The 14,175-nt window shown below is 35.8% G+C and overlaps 1 protein-coding gene across 13 annotated transcripts in view; it reads right to left on the bottom strand.

Annotated features, from left to right (window-relative positions):
- The window catches only part of NBEA (neurobeachin), a 671,317-nt gene that overhangs the window by 320,747 nt on the left and 336,395 nt on the right, over window positions 1-14,175 (bottom strand). The window lies entirely within an intron of this gene.

Here is a 14,175-nt window from a genome sequence, read left to right as displayed (position 1 = left end):
AGATGAAAAGTCACAGGTACAGAGGGCTCTCACCACAATGTTTCCTTCCAAAAGAGACCAGATGACTAGTAATGTAGGTGTACAGACTAGAAACACCTGTGATAGAAAACCTTAGCCCCTAATATAGAGATTTGTCAATGAGATTGTAAAACGAAAATTAAAAATATAAACAACATATTTGGATAGATTTGGAAATGAAATGTTCTAGTTACATGTGCAGTCCAAATGACTGAAAACTACATAGAAAAAAATGCTACAAATAAATTCTTTTGAAATTTGTTAAAAAAAGAAAAGATATTAAAACTATAGTCAAATGTAATCTCTCTTTGCTGATTTACATTAGAACATATGTATGAATCTCGGAGTTCCACAGTCTCATCATTATGAATATAAGTGATTGCTAGACTAGAACAGTATACTGCTTATTTTATACTCTTCCAATGGCATATTTAGAGTATGCTTTGAACAATTTTTTTTTTTTGGTTTTTGGTTTATTCTAGTGATTTCAACATTTTAGCTTTTTTATATAGCTATTAATTGTAATTTTTAAAATTGAAAATTATATTCCTTTCAATAGTTCTATAAATAAATACTTCCCTAATGTATTTTCATAAAAAAACCTTATTGCTTTCTCATGTCATTCATATTAAACTTTTCCTACATAATATTCCTACTCAGAAAGTGTTTGCCGCACAGAGGGGGTCAGCTGCCTGCCCACAACTTCAGCTCACAAAAATACAGTCTCCATGTCAACCCGTCATTCTATTCCTGATCACCTCCCCTTTTAAAGCACTGCACACATGCTGGGAATAAATGTGGTCCCCAAAGTGGGTAATTGGTGTGTAAATATTCCCTGTTCCAAGTAAATTTGTGGAGAATTATGGAAGAAGAAATGATGAATCTACATGTCCCAGGAGAGAGAATCAAGAACTTGGGGAAAAAGATGTGGTAGCCTGGGGACAGTAATGATCTTATAAAGGCCTCTCTGTCTTCAGTGAAGTCATTGTTTTCCAGCTACCATAACCTTTAAATAAAATTTATCCAAATGACAAGATTGCTATGGCATTTTACAGAGCTTATTTACACTTTCAAATCATTTCTGTTGAAAACAATTATAGGGAACTCTTTTTCCTACATTTTAACAAAGTGACTTACTACCATCCTCTTAGATATTTTGCACATTCCTATCAGATATCCTATATTTATTGCAAACCACAATCCACAAAATATGCAAATTTCTCAGGAGACTTACATTTATTGCGACATTAACTTAAAAGAGAAAACCAATTCTTTTGCAAGAAGAACCATGCCACTCTGAAGAATAAATTCTTACAACTTCTCAAACGTCATTTTCTTTATGACACTGTTTGTATACCAAAGTTCTTTCATCAGTATAAACTTCTGATATGGATAGGATTTTCAAGAAGATACTTCACAAAATACATACTCAGGTATTACATAAACACTCCAAATTATACTGTCTAAAACATCCCAGAGTAATATGTTTTAAAAACTGTTCATATCAAACAAAAAATATCTGTAAGCTGCCTTCAGCCTATGAGATGCTAATTTTCAATCTTTGATAAAGAAACAGTAGAAATAAGTCTGAGCTAAGCTAAGAATACTAGCATTTAAAGGATGAACAAGCCAATGAAAGTGTATAACCACAAGACTTCATTCAAGACATTAATGTCTTAGAAGAGTAATTGTCATTTTTGAGCAAGAGGAAATAGTAGGAAATTGTTTTTCATGTATTTCCAGAGGAGAGGCAACAGGAGCCTACACCAGTATTTTGAGTAGGGAAATGAAATTAAGAGACATTACAAAGAAGAGATGCCAAGACTGGATGAGAAACTATATTTAAGGGCTAAAGTAGAAGATTGGAGTCAAATAGGAGCTATTAGGTTTTTAACATGCATGATAGGGAGAATGGTAATATTATTATAAAAATATTCAAGAAAGGTACACATTTGGGGAAAATCATAAGGCTGTCTTCAGTTTATATTTGTTGGATTTAGAGTGATGATGGTATATCAAAAAGGAATGTAGAATTTGGGATTATTTACATAGAAATATTGATTAAGGCACAGCATCAGGCAAAAGTCTCCAAAGAAGAATAAGCAGAAAGGGGAACAAAAGATCTGGGCTGAATCTTGGGAAGCATTCACACTTTTAAGATTATAAAAAGATGCAGTTAACAGGGACAAGGAAAGACTTACCAAAACTTAAGAAAAGTAGCCAAATATCATAGCATTATTCAAAAGAAAATAATCCATTTCCATACATTGGCTAGGAAATAAAAAAGATAGAAGACCCTTTAATCACTAATATCACTCTCTTTTTTTAATTAAGAATTTAAATTTTGGGGCTGACCTACTGGCATAATGGTTAAGTTTGTGCACGCTGCTTCAGTGGCCCGGGATTCACAGGTTCCCATCCTGGGTGTGGACCTAGCACCGCTTGTCAAACCACGCTGTGGTGGAATCCCACATAAAAATAGAGGAAGATGGGCACAGATGTTAGCTCAGCGACAATCTTACTCAAGCAAAAAGTGGAAGATTGGCAACAGATGGCAAAAAATGAAAAGATTTAAATTTTATTGTATGTGAATTGTAAAAGATAAAATGTACTAAACCACAAAGTATATGAAACATACAACCAAACTACAGGGGCTGGCCCCACGGCCAAGGGCTTAAGTCCATGCACTTCACTTCAGTGGCCCAGGGTTTTGCTGGTTGGGATCCTGGTCGCAGACATGGCACCGCTCATCAGGCCATGGTGAGATAGCGTCCCACACAGCACAACCAGAAGGACCTGCAACTAACAATACACAACTATGTACTGGCGAGCTTTGGGGAGAAGAAGAAGAAAAAAAAGAAGATTGGCAACAGAAGTTAGCTCAGGTGCCAACCTTTAAAAAAAAAGCAAAACTACAAAAAAGACAAAAGATGCCACTCCAAGAGAGGGGAAGGAAATCTTCAGCGCTGGAGCTGGCACTGCCTGTAGCTCAGGAGCTGGTGCTACAGCTGGTTTTGGCTCTAGCTGTGGAACTGGCGCTGGAGTTGGTACCTGGGCTGGCCCTAGAGCTGACTCTGTCTCTGGTGTTGGATATGGTGCAGGAGTTGGCACTAGGTATGTCGCTGGCCCTAGCTCTTCTGGAGCCTGTACCAAAGCTGGTTGTGGCTCAGACATGGTGCAGAAACTGTTGTTGAATTGGCTGTAGTCTGGGCTGACATGACTTAACTCTGGCACTGGTGCCAGACCTGGTGTGAGAATTAGTGATGGGAATGACTCCAGATGTGGAGCTGACACCAGTTATGGAGCTGGTACTAAGTCTGGAGCTGGTACAAGAGCTCATGCTGGAGTTGGCTGTAGCTATGTAGCTGGCCCTAGCTCTATCTCTGAAGCTAATGCAGAAGCTGGCTGGAGATCCAGAGCCGCTGCTAGGACTGGTTCTGGAATTGACCCTAGCTCTGGAACTGCTGTTGGAGCTGGTGCTACAGTTAATGATGGAATTGCCTCTGTCTCTGGAGCTGGCTCTAATTCTGGAGCTGGTTCTGGAGCTACTTCTAGTTCCAGAGCTGGCACTGGCTTTAGCTCTGCAGCTGGAGTAAATTCCAGAGTTGTATGAAGCTCGAGAGCTGGTGCTAGAGCTGGCACAAGAGCTAGTGCCTGAGCTACTAATACCGCTTTTGAAGTTATTACCTAAAGTCCTGTTGCAAATCTGATGTGAAAGACATAGACCAAGAGTAGAAAAGGGATAACAGGAACAATAAAATAAACAAGAAATAACGAATAAACAACAATAACAAATAATAAATAAAAATAACAAATAAACAAACAATAAAAATACAACAAGAAAAGGAAACCTGGAAAATGAGAGATAGTAAAGAAACAGAAAAAACATCTGTACAGTTGAGATATGTGAACATATTGCAAACATAATAAAAGGCTTAAAAAAAGTTGAGGATATCTCCTAGATAATAGGAAAAAAGATGAGATGCAACAAAAAGATAAAGATATGCAACAAAAACCAAAGAGATAAGGAAATTGAAGGATCTTCTATTGAAAGGCCAAGACCCTTTGAGTTAGGAATTATAGAAAGTGTGTAGGGAACATAGAAGAGAGGAAATTAGCAAAGAAGTTTAAAAATTTTCCCAGGAATTAAAAATATGATATAAAACCCCCAGCAAGGCACATTATAAAACTTTAGAACACCAGAGTTAAGCAAAAGGCTAACAGGAAAAAAAGTAAGTTAATACAAAGAATCATGAATCAGAATGACACTAAACTTCTAAACAGCAAAACAGGAGAGACAAGATTATGTTGTGACAGCCCCCAAATCTCAGGGACTTAAAAAACAAAGGTGTATTTCTTGCTCGAGTTCATGTCCATTGCCTGGGTTCTGCTGGGCGTCATCATCACCCTCACTCCAGGAGCCAGACCAACAACGCAGGCATTGTTTACAACACTGTCAGCAACCAAGGTGGAGGGAAGACAGAATGGGTTTACCGTCTCTGGTAGCTTCTGCCCAGAAGTAACACTTCTCATACTTCCCTGGTCAAAGAAAGTCACATAACCAAGCCTCAGCTCACTGGAGCAATGGAGTGCAAGAGGTGGGAAAGAACCAAATACATGTGCACAATCCTAAACAGTTCTCTAAGGGAAGAAATCAGAAGAGCTAGACACAGATCTAAGAAACAATGGATCTGAAACAGGAGAGAGGGAATGGGAACTCTCCAAATAAAGGTGATTGGAAGTACAAAGACTATTGTTTTGTTAAGCAGGGGCTGTTCAGCAAACCGTTCTGTTGTTAAGCAGGAACTGAGAGAATACTGCATGTGCACTATATTTACAGCAAGTTTTTAGTCCAATTGGAAAGTTTGGGGAAAATTTAGTGATAGGCATATAGAAAACTTAGCCAACAAATAAAGAGCAAAGAGGCCATTAATTCCAGGGGAAAAAAGGTTGTTTAAGGAAGAAAATGGTGGATTGTTCAGATACAAATGATATTTACAAGGAATATTGATGCACTTGAAAATTGTAATATATCAAGAGTGGGCAAATGCTGGGAAAAGCAGGGATTCCCCTTACCCCTTTCTTTTTTGCTTGATCTCTTTAATTGGATCAGAAAGCTGTGATGGAAATTCCTTTGCAACGAAGTGAGCAAAGCTTTATGGTCAGGACAGAACAACTCAGAGCAGAGCTTCAGGTCCATTCCCCTTATTTTTTAGTAGGGTGTTGTCTCAGTGTTATAAGAATGAAATGCTATAATAAAGTCAAAACGTATAAATTGAAAAACCAAGAACGTTGGTACAACAATGTTATTTAGAAAATACTGGTCAATAACATAGGAAACAGCTAAAAGAGGGCAAAGTGGCAGCCTCAACTGTGTCTCAGAAATGAACCAGATGTATGATTTTGTTGTTGTTATTCTTATATGCTTTTAAACTATGTACACAAATTTTTAAACTCCTTTAAAAACAAATGTTTTACTTTTGGAACAGTGTTAGACTTACGGAACTACTGTAAAGTGAACACAGTTTCTGTGAAGAATCAGAAGAGACACACAGCATGCAGACTAATAGACTGCCAAGAAGGAAATAGTTAATTTTATCATATTACAGAGAGGTTTTTAATATGGAAGACATATTAAACTCTGAATGAAAATTCATCATTGCAATGTATCCATTTTTTTTCCTCCAGAATTGTTTTTATGAATACAGACAATGTAATTCCCGCACGTGTTGGATGACAATGTAATACTATCAACAGGCTTTGTATTCGACTTCAACACCTTCCTCAGAAGCCCTGAAGTTACAGAGTTGCTCTTTTCTCAGAGTTTCTCACCTAAAGAACAGCTCACATAAGAAAGGAAGGCGAAAGTCTTCTTTCCCAAGAGAATTTTCTTGGACCTTTTTGTGATGGGGGGATTGTGCCACTTTCTCATTTTATTCTCCAAGTTTTTCAGGCTTTTAAAAAATACATAAGGGGGGCCGGCCCCGTGGCTGAGTGGTCAAATTCTCGTGCTGCACTTCCGGCGGCCCAGGCCCAGAGTTTTTCTGGTTCGGATCTTGGGCGCGGACATGGCAGCACACGTCAGGCCATGCTGAGGCAGCGTCCCACGTGCCACAGTTACAAGGACCACAACTGAAATATACAACTATGTATGGGGGGAAATGGAGAGAAAAAGCAGGACAATAAAAACCAGAAGATCGGCAACTGTTGTTAGCTCAGGTGCCAATCTTTAAAAAAAATTAAAAAACTATATAAAAGAATTAGAAACCTATTACTCTTCTTGTGTATTATTACATTGTTAATTTCCCTACACGTCAGAAAGGTCAGGATGATGAGGGCACAGGAGAGGTCCCAGATTTGGCGATTAGGATGCAGTGGATGGAAGTCCAATTGCCCTGGGTCGATGAATGAAAGGGAACTGAGAAAGAGAAGTGGTAACTGGAATAGAGGCTTTCAAACAACTTTGTGGTGAAAGCTAAGAAAAAATAGGATAGGAGGCTGAGGGAAAGATAGGTTCACAGTTTTTAGGATGAAGAGCCTTGACTATGGTTGTAGACCAGAGAATGAGAGGGCTGGCCTGGTGGCTCAGCGGTTAAGTGTGTACGTTTTTGGTGGCCTGGGGCTCGCCGGTTCAGATCGTGGGTACAGACATGGCACTGCTTGGCAAGCCATGCTGTGGCAGGCATCCCACATATAAAGTAGAGGAAGATGGGCACGGGTGTTAGGTCAAGGCAAGTCTTCCTCAGTAAAAAGAGGAGGATTGGCAGCAGATATTAGCTAAGGGCTAATCTTCCTCAAAAAATATCTCATTCTTCTGCCACCTGTAAGTGTCCTGCTCTTCTTTCTTCAGTCGTAGGCAGTATCAAATACTCACGTGATATAAGATTTTAAAACAACATAAGGTGTAATTATCAATTTTCTAACATAAGAGTTTAACACTAGCTACTTAATAGTATTTTCCATATGTCTCTACAACCTCAGTTTACTCTTTATGTGCTTCATGTGCACATTATACGAGTAGATTTTAGGTACTGTGTCTTTGAAGGAAGAGCCATATTTTATTCATCTGTGGTAACTGTAGGGCCAGAAGAAATAGATGATGCAATTTTCATGGTGACTATACTACAGCATTAAGGCAGTAAGAGTTCAATTCTAGTTTAGTGACATTAGCTGGAAAACAAAGAAAATAAATCCTTCTGTACAAAATTTTAAAAATATTATACTCCCGGTACCTTTTTTTCTAGGTTCTATCAGTTATTTTCTTGCCAAAGATGAATATTTTCTTCTCTACCATAGAACCCTATGGGTTATGCACTAACGTGATATGGCTGGGAGGACAAGAGCAGTTCTGCAGGCCTGGACCTACGTAAGGGCCAAAGTGGATTCCACTTAATGTCAGAGAGTATAATTCAGTTTTTGAAGGTTGTCAAAATTCCCCATCAACTATACTAACCTATTTGCATAATTTCAATTTATCAAGTATGACTTCTGTTAACTACAATAACTAATACTAACAATGTGTAAGGTTACAAAAATATTACCTATCGTCTAAGAAAGCTGGTTTAAAGTTTCTATTTTTCAAATTGTAGTATGAGATAAAAAAAGTCTCAGGCAGGAGACACACTAAATACCAGGATACACATATTCATCCCCCGGCATCTGAGAGAAAAAAAGGTCAAGCAATTTAATTCAAAATTTTTACTACTATAAGAATAATATAGTAAAGTATGTATTTTAAAACATAAGGGCATAGAATGTTCATGCTCACGTGGGTGCATGGGCTATATATACAGTCTGTCACACCTTTAACCCCACTCTACTATCCACTGCATCCTAGGGGGCTGCTTCAATGGAAGAGATGAGAAGTAATGACTTGAGCCATATAAGTAGCACTAAAACTAGAAATTTTAAAGATAAGTTTTCATCAGCTGTTTTCTGGGATTTAGCATGAGACTTAATTTAGTCTCTCATTGTTTTGGTGAATTTTAAACAAACAGATCTCATAAGACAATGAGGAAAACACAAGTTTATTTCTTTCAACTACTTAAAAAAATACTAAATAAGAGAGAGAAAAAGGGACAATAAATATTCCTCACCTATAAAGTATATTTTCCCCTCTCAGAAAATGTCAGGATTGAATGTGGGTTTTTCCTTTTTCTTTCCTTTTTGGTGAGGAAGATTGGCATTGAGCGTTTTAAATTATTTCTTTTACATGCTTTAAGATTTATTACTTTGCCAAAATAAACTCTTTTTCTACATTTTTTTTTGTTTTTTTACGATTGGCAGCAGGTGCCAATCTTCCTCTTTTTGCTTGAGGAAGAGTTTCACTGAGTTAACACCTGTGCCATCTTCCTCTATTTTGTATATGGGATGCTGCCAAGCTTGGCTTGATGAGTGGTGTGTAGGTACACACCCTGGATCTGAACCGCGAACCCCAGGCCACCAAAGTGGAGTGCGTAAACTTAACCACTACCCTACTGGGCTCGGCCCCTGAATATGGTTTCTAAAGCTTGTTTCATGACTTCTGAATGACAGTTGTAAAAGTTGCGTAGATAATCAATTTGAGGGCATCTTTAGCTGAAAAATCCAATCGCTCTACACCCTCAGTAAAATATGGTACACAATATTGCGTAGAATACAAAAATGCTTAATGTAAGGGAAAAAATGGAATGCCAAGGAAAAAGTACCCTATGGGAAAAGTATAACAAATGGCATATTCTGCTCTGGTTATCCCAAGCTATACTTGGATTTTTAGGCCTTACTCCTATGGAAAAGGGCAGTAGTGTAACGAGTTTATGGTGAGGGTCTCGCGCGGGGCGAGTGGTTAAGTTCGCACACTCCACTTCGGCGGTCCAGGGTTTCGTGGGTTTGGATCCTGGATGCGGACATGACACTGTTCACCAGGCCATGCTGAGGTGGCGTCCCACACAGCACAACCAGAAGGTCCTGTATATGCAGGTCTAGAATATACAACTATGTACTGGGGGGCTTTGGGGAGAAGAAGAAGAAGGAAAAAAAAAAAAGATTGGCAACAGATGTTATCTCAGGTGCCAATCTTAAAAAAAAAATTAAAAAAAGAGTTTATACTGGCAAAGTAATAAATCTTAAAGTATGTAAAAGAAATAATTTTAAAACTTTGGAAACAGGAAATGGGATCAAGCCTAAATCATCATTTTCTCAACATTTGGTTACTTTTATTAATCACAAAACAGTCCCTGAGAAACACAATTATTTACATTTTACAGTGATTTACTTACACGTCTCCCCACTAGATCATAAACTCCTCACTGAAAGGAACGATCTTGTTTTACTTAACTATGCATACCTAGTAAGTAGCAAGCGTCTGACATACTGTACATTCTCAATGTATTTTTGTTGTTGAACTAAATTTAATCCTCCCAAATCTAAGGTATTGCTTATATCTGTGGTCCTCAAGTCTGGCTAACCGAAAGAATCAACAGGGGAGTTGTTAAAAAGTACCAATCATATCAGAATAATTCTAAGGAGAGGGCCCAGGGATTGGTATTATTTTAAAGCTTCCCAAATGATTCTGATGGGAAGTTAGTGTTGAGACCCACTGACTTAGGGCATTTCTCCCTCTTAACAACACTGTACACATACAAATCTCAAAGTATCCAACTTGCCGGCATGAAGTAATTTATTGGTTAAGTGATGTGTAAATGTTTCTTCAAACTGTTCAGTTATTTAAACTTCCTTCTACTCATTTGCAAAATAGCATACTATTGCATCACAATTATATATCATAATTTACAAAATAATTACTGAAGTCTCCACTTCTAAAGTGGCCATTCCTAAGGTCATCTTCAGCTCTGAAATGATATTTCATTCCCATAAATGGTATTTTTGTAAGACTACAAGTGTCAACTTATAATGAATGTGTAAAAAAAATGTGAGTAACAAATTAGGTTGGGCAATGATTATATTCTTTTACACTGACACATATTTGTTTTTGCATTTCAAAAACTATTTCTTAAATGCAAATTACTATTCTAGGAGTTTCAAAAGAACAATTAGGTAAAATACTGAAAGGGGAGATATGTAAAACGTTGTGACAAGAAAAAGTACATGGCACAGAGGAAGACCCGAGTCTCTCGTGGTCGCTGAGGTATAAACAATGCTGAGAATTAACAAGTGGGACATAGCTGGACAAGGAGAGGAGACTTCAATCACAGTCCTAGCTCTCTAACAATCTCTCTGACGTGTAGAATTAGAGAATTACCTAAAACAAGGAAAATGGATACATGAGAATGTATATAAGGGGATAATTTATTGTCATTTCAACAAAGACAATCCCTTGGTAATGACAGGAAAAAAGTGGATTTTAAAATCTTATCTACAAATCATTCCAGAAAGTCTTTGCCACTTGAGAAAACACACATACATTCACTTACTCCACTACTAAAGAAATTCAACAGCCATAAGAAAAGGTGTAAATTAAACATAGGCACCAAATTTTCATCTTCATGAGGAAACATACTCAACTGGGTTTGAAAGCCTGCAGAGAGCTCGCAAGTCTTTAGACAGTTTTGTCACAATTTTTTAACTCTTCTACATGGATGCATAAAATTTCCTCAAGATGAAGGACTTTTTCAGAGAACTGGATATCAAGTTAAGGACTCTTTGAAACTAAACACTTTGAAGACAAATAGGTTCCAGAAGGATGACAATGAAATCCCTATGTTCTCTTCACAATCACTTTATGGTAGTTAGATGACCTAGCAGAAATCTCAGACCCAGGACGTGACTTTTTTCCCCATCAGTTTTTCCTCCTCCATGTCAGCTCAATGCACATTTCTCATTCCCTTTTGCTTTGTATATTACTAATTAAACCAATTTAATGTTTTTAGAGACTCAATCCATGTCAAAATCTCTGAAAATATGGAAAATATTTCAAGGTAAAATGGGTGGTTAAAATGAGATTTTAAGTCTTCTGGAACTCCAGAACTGATTTTTCACTTCCTATATCCTTAGAGTCTACTTATCATTAACTGCCACGAAAGAAGTAGGTATGGTCCTCAAAAATTTTCATAACGAGTGTTCATTATAACTGGCCTGCTTATACATTCTGTGCAATAAGTTAAAGAAGTTATTAATATTAAGTACAAGGACCGAAGTAAAAAAATACTAAGTAGAGAGAAAAACAGAGACGAGAAACGTTTTCAATGTATGCAAAAAATAAACTAATGAAAATGTATATGCAAGTATTGAAAGTACTTTTTTTCATTTTCATTGCTTATTTTTATGAACATCTTACTAAAAGCAGTATAGGAAAAATTGAATCTAAGAAATGAATAATTAATAATCACTTCAAAGAGATTCTTGATATGAGGCTGAACCACAGAAAAACCATTGAGCGATATGGAAATATATTTATTTTTAAATATTTTTTATATATATTTATAAATATTTTAAAATATTTTTTAAATAAATATTTTTAAATATAAAAGCTGGTGTATCATAAAAAGACAAATATAAGGAGGTTTCCCAGGATCTTAGTGGATCACTAAATTACATAAATAAATTCAACACAACTTTTTATTATAAATATTCTTATGAATATATATATATACACACACACATATATCTGTGTTTGTATTTACAATAAAAAATAATCTGGATAGTTTTACAAGATAATGTTTTTTCCACAGAGCATTTTCTGTAACTACGAATATATATAACATACAAGCATATTTATATGCTAAGTTGAGTTGGTGACAATACTTCTTCCTTGTTGAGAAAACATCTGCTACTAGAAATGATCAGAAGAATTCAAGGAAGTAACTTTATTCAATAAGAAAATAGAGGAAATGTTTCATATTTGAAGATCTATTTAGGTAGGAAAACAGTCAAAGCTAGAATAGCGTTTTTTAAATGAACTTTCAAGATGTGTGCCTTTTGAAATTAAAAATTTTAATTACAAAGTAAAAACAAGTATGCAACATTTTAAAAAGTTAGTGTTTTCCACATTCAAATATGCAATTTAAGATTTAATAATATTATGGTTTTGAAGAACTTCAGTTCTTGAAATTAAAGTTTGATAGAACAAGAACTTTTAAAACTTAAAAACAATAAAACAAAATCCTGTACTGGTCTGGAATCAATGAAATAACAAAGACTGTCTTTCCCTGAATTCTGTGATTTATCACGAAAATGATCATTTGCATTTGTTCAACAGAACACATTTCTTCAGGGCTTACTACCTGTCTGAGCCATGACTGATGCACTACTATTTTGTCTTTAAGTTATACTGTACTGTTCGTGTCACTCCTTTGATGACGGTTTTTGAATGTCACTATTTTAGAACTAAAAATAGGTGTATCAGTAGAGTGATCCTCAAAACTTTATAATTTAAGAACATGATACAGTAAAATATAAATATAAAGGAAATTACACCATTAGTATCGAGAGCTCTACCCTGTATTTAACTATATCACAAAAGTGCTGGGTAGAATTAAGCTACTACGCAAGTTTAGCTTCTCAAAAAATGTTCATAAATAACCTACAGGTACAATAGACATTTAATATTTCTCAAGATATTTCTGAGACCTTTGTTCATACTCATATTTTGTGACTACCACCTAGGTTTATACTATATCCCACAGCAAAAGACCATGATGAAAACTGCCTTGTCTTCAAGAACAAATAGGGAACAACCATGCTGCATTGAGCTGTTGATGCTTTGTTGTCTGCTTGGCTTATTCACTCCCACATCCCAAACTCATAGCACATATGATCTCAACTCACGCCTTGGCAAAAAAATAAATTACTCTATGCTATGTATCTATGTTACTACTAAAGAATAAAAGGAACTTCCAGTATTAAATCTTGAATTCTATGACCCTGTTGTGCTTTGTTGGCACGAAGCAGAATTATGTACAGTTATATTAAATATTTCATATTTATTCATGAGTAATCACACAGCAATAGGTGTATAAGGCAGTATAACAGTGTTAGTGTTGGAGAGAAACTTGGCCGTCATCTTTTTTAATCCAGGACAAGAATCTCTGACACATGAGTAGCTGATCTTTGCTTAAAGACCTACAATATTCTGGGCTTCTGGAACAGCCTCTTCTACTTTGGACTACATATAGATATTCATAGATGGAGGGAGGAGCTGTGGTGACCAATATAGTATCTACTTGTCACATGTGGCTATTATAAGGACTTCTAATGTGGCTAGTATGAACTGATATGTGTTCTAAGTATAAAATATATACATGATTAAAGTGTTTTTTTCTGGGGTAACGGTATACACATGATTTGAAAGAGTACAAAAAAAGTATGTAAAATATCTCAATTATTTTTTATATTGACTACATGTTGAAATTATATTTAGTTTAAATAAAATATATTATTAAAATTAATCTCACCTTTTTAACCTTTTTAAATGTGGTTATTAGAAAACTTTAAATTGTACATGTCTCACATTATATTTTTATTGGACAGTGCAACTCTAGAGTATCAACTGGGAAAAGCAATTTTTAAACTACTACTGCGATAACCGCAATGTTTGTTTATACTAATAAAAAGAGAAATAACTTTGCATTTATGTATAGAAATATAGTTTGAAAGGCTACATATTAAATGATCAATTGTTATTACTCCTAGGTAGTGAAAATATGAGGTAAGGAGAAATTTTATTTAACCTTGTATGCTAAAATTGTTTTTCTCTTAATGTACAGGAACTACTTTTGCATTAGAAATTATCTTGGGAATATGTGCTCAACTGATTTCAACAAGGGTAGCAAGACCATTCATTCAATGGGAAAAGAATACTCTCTTCAACAAATAGTGCTGGGAAAACCAAATATCCACATGCAAAAGAATGACAGTGAATCCCCATCTCACACCATATAATAAATTAACTCAAAATGGACCAACTATCTTAATTTAGGAACTAAAACTATAAAACCATTACAAGAAAACACAGGAGAAAATCTTCATGAGCTTAGATTTGGCCATGGGTTCATAAATAGGATATCAAAAGCACAATCAACAATAACGAAACTAAATAAACTAGACATCATTAATATTAAAAACTTTTGTGCATCAGAGGACACTATTGAGAGAATAAAAATAACTCACAGAATGGGATAAAATCTTCGTAAATCATATACCTGATAAGGGTTTAATATC

Source organism: Equus caballus, chromosome 17 (assembly GCF_041296265.1).
Source record: "Equus caballus isolate H_3958 breed thoroughbred chromosome 17, TB-T2T, whole genome shotgun sequence".
Lineage (NCBI taxonomy): Eukaryota > Metazoa > Chordata > Mammalia > Perissodactyla > Equidae > Equus > Equus caballus.
Note: the sequence above shows the minus strand (reverse complement) of the source record. Positions and strands in the feature narration are given on the sequence as shown.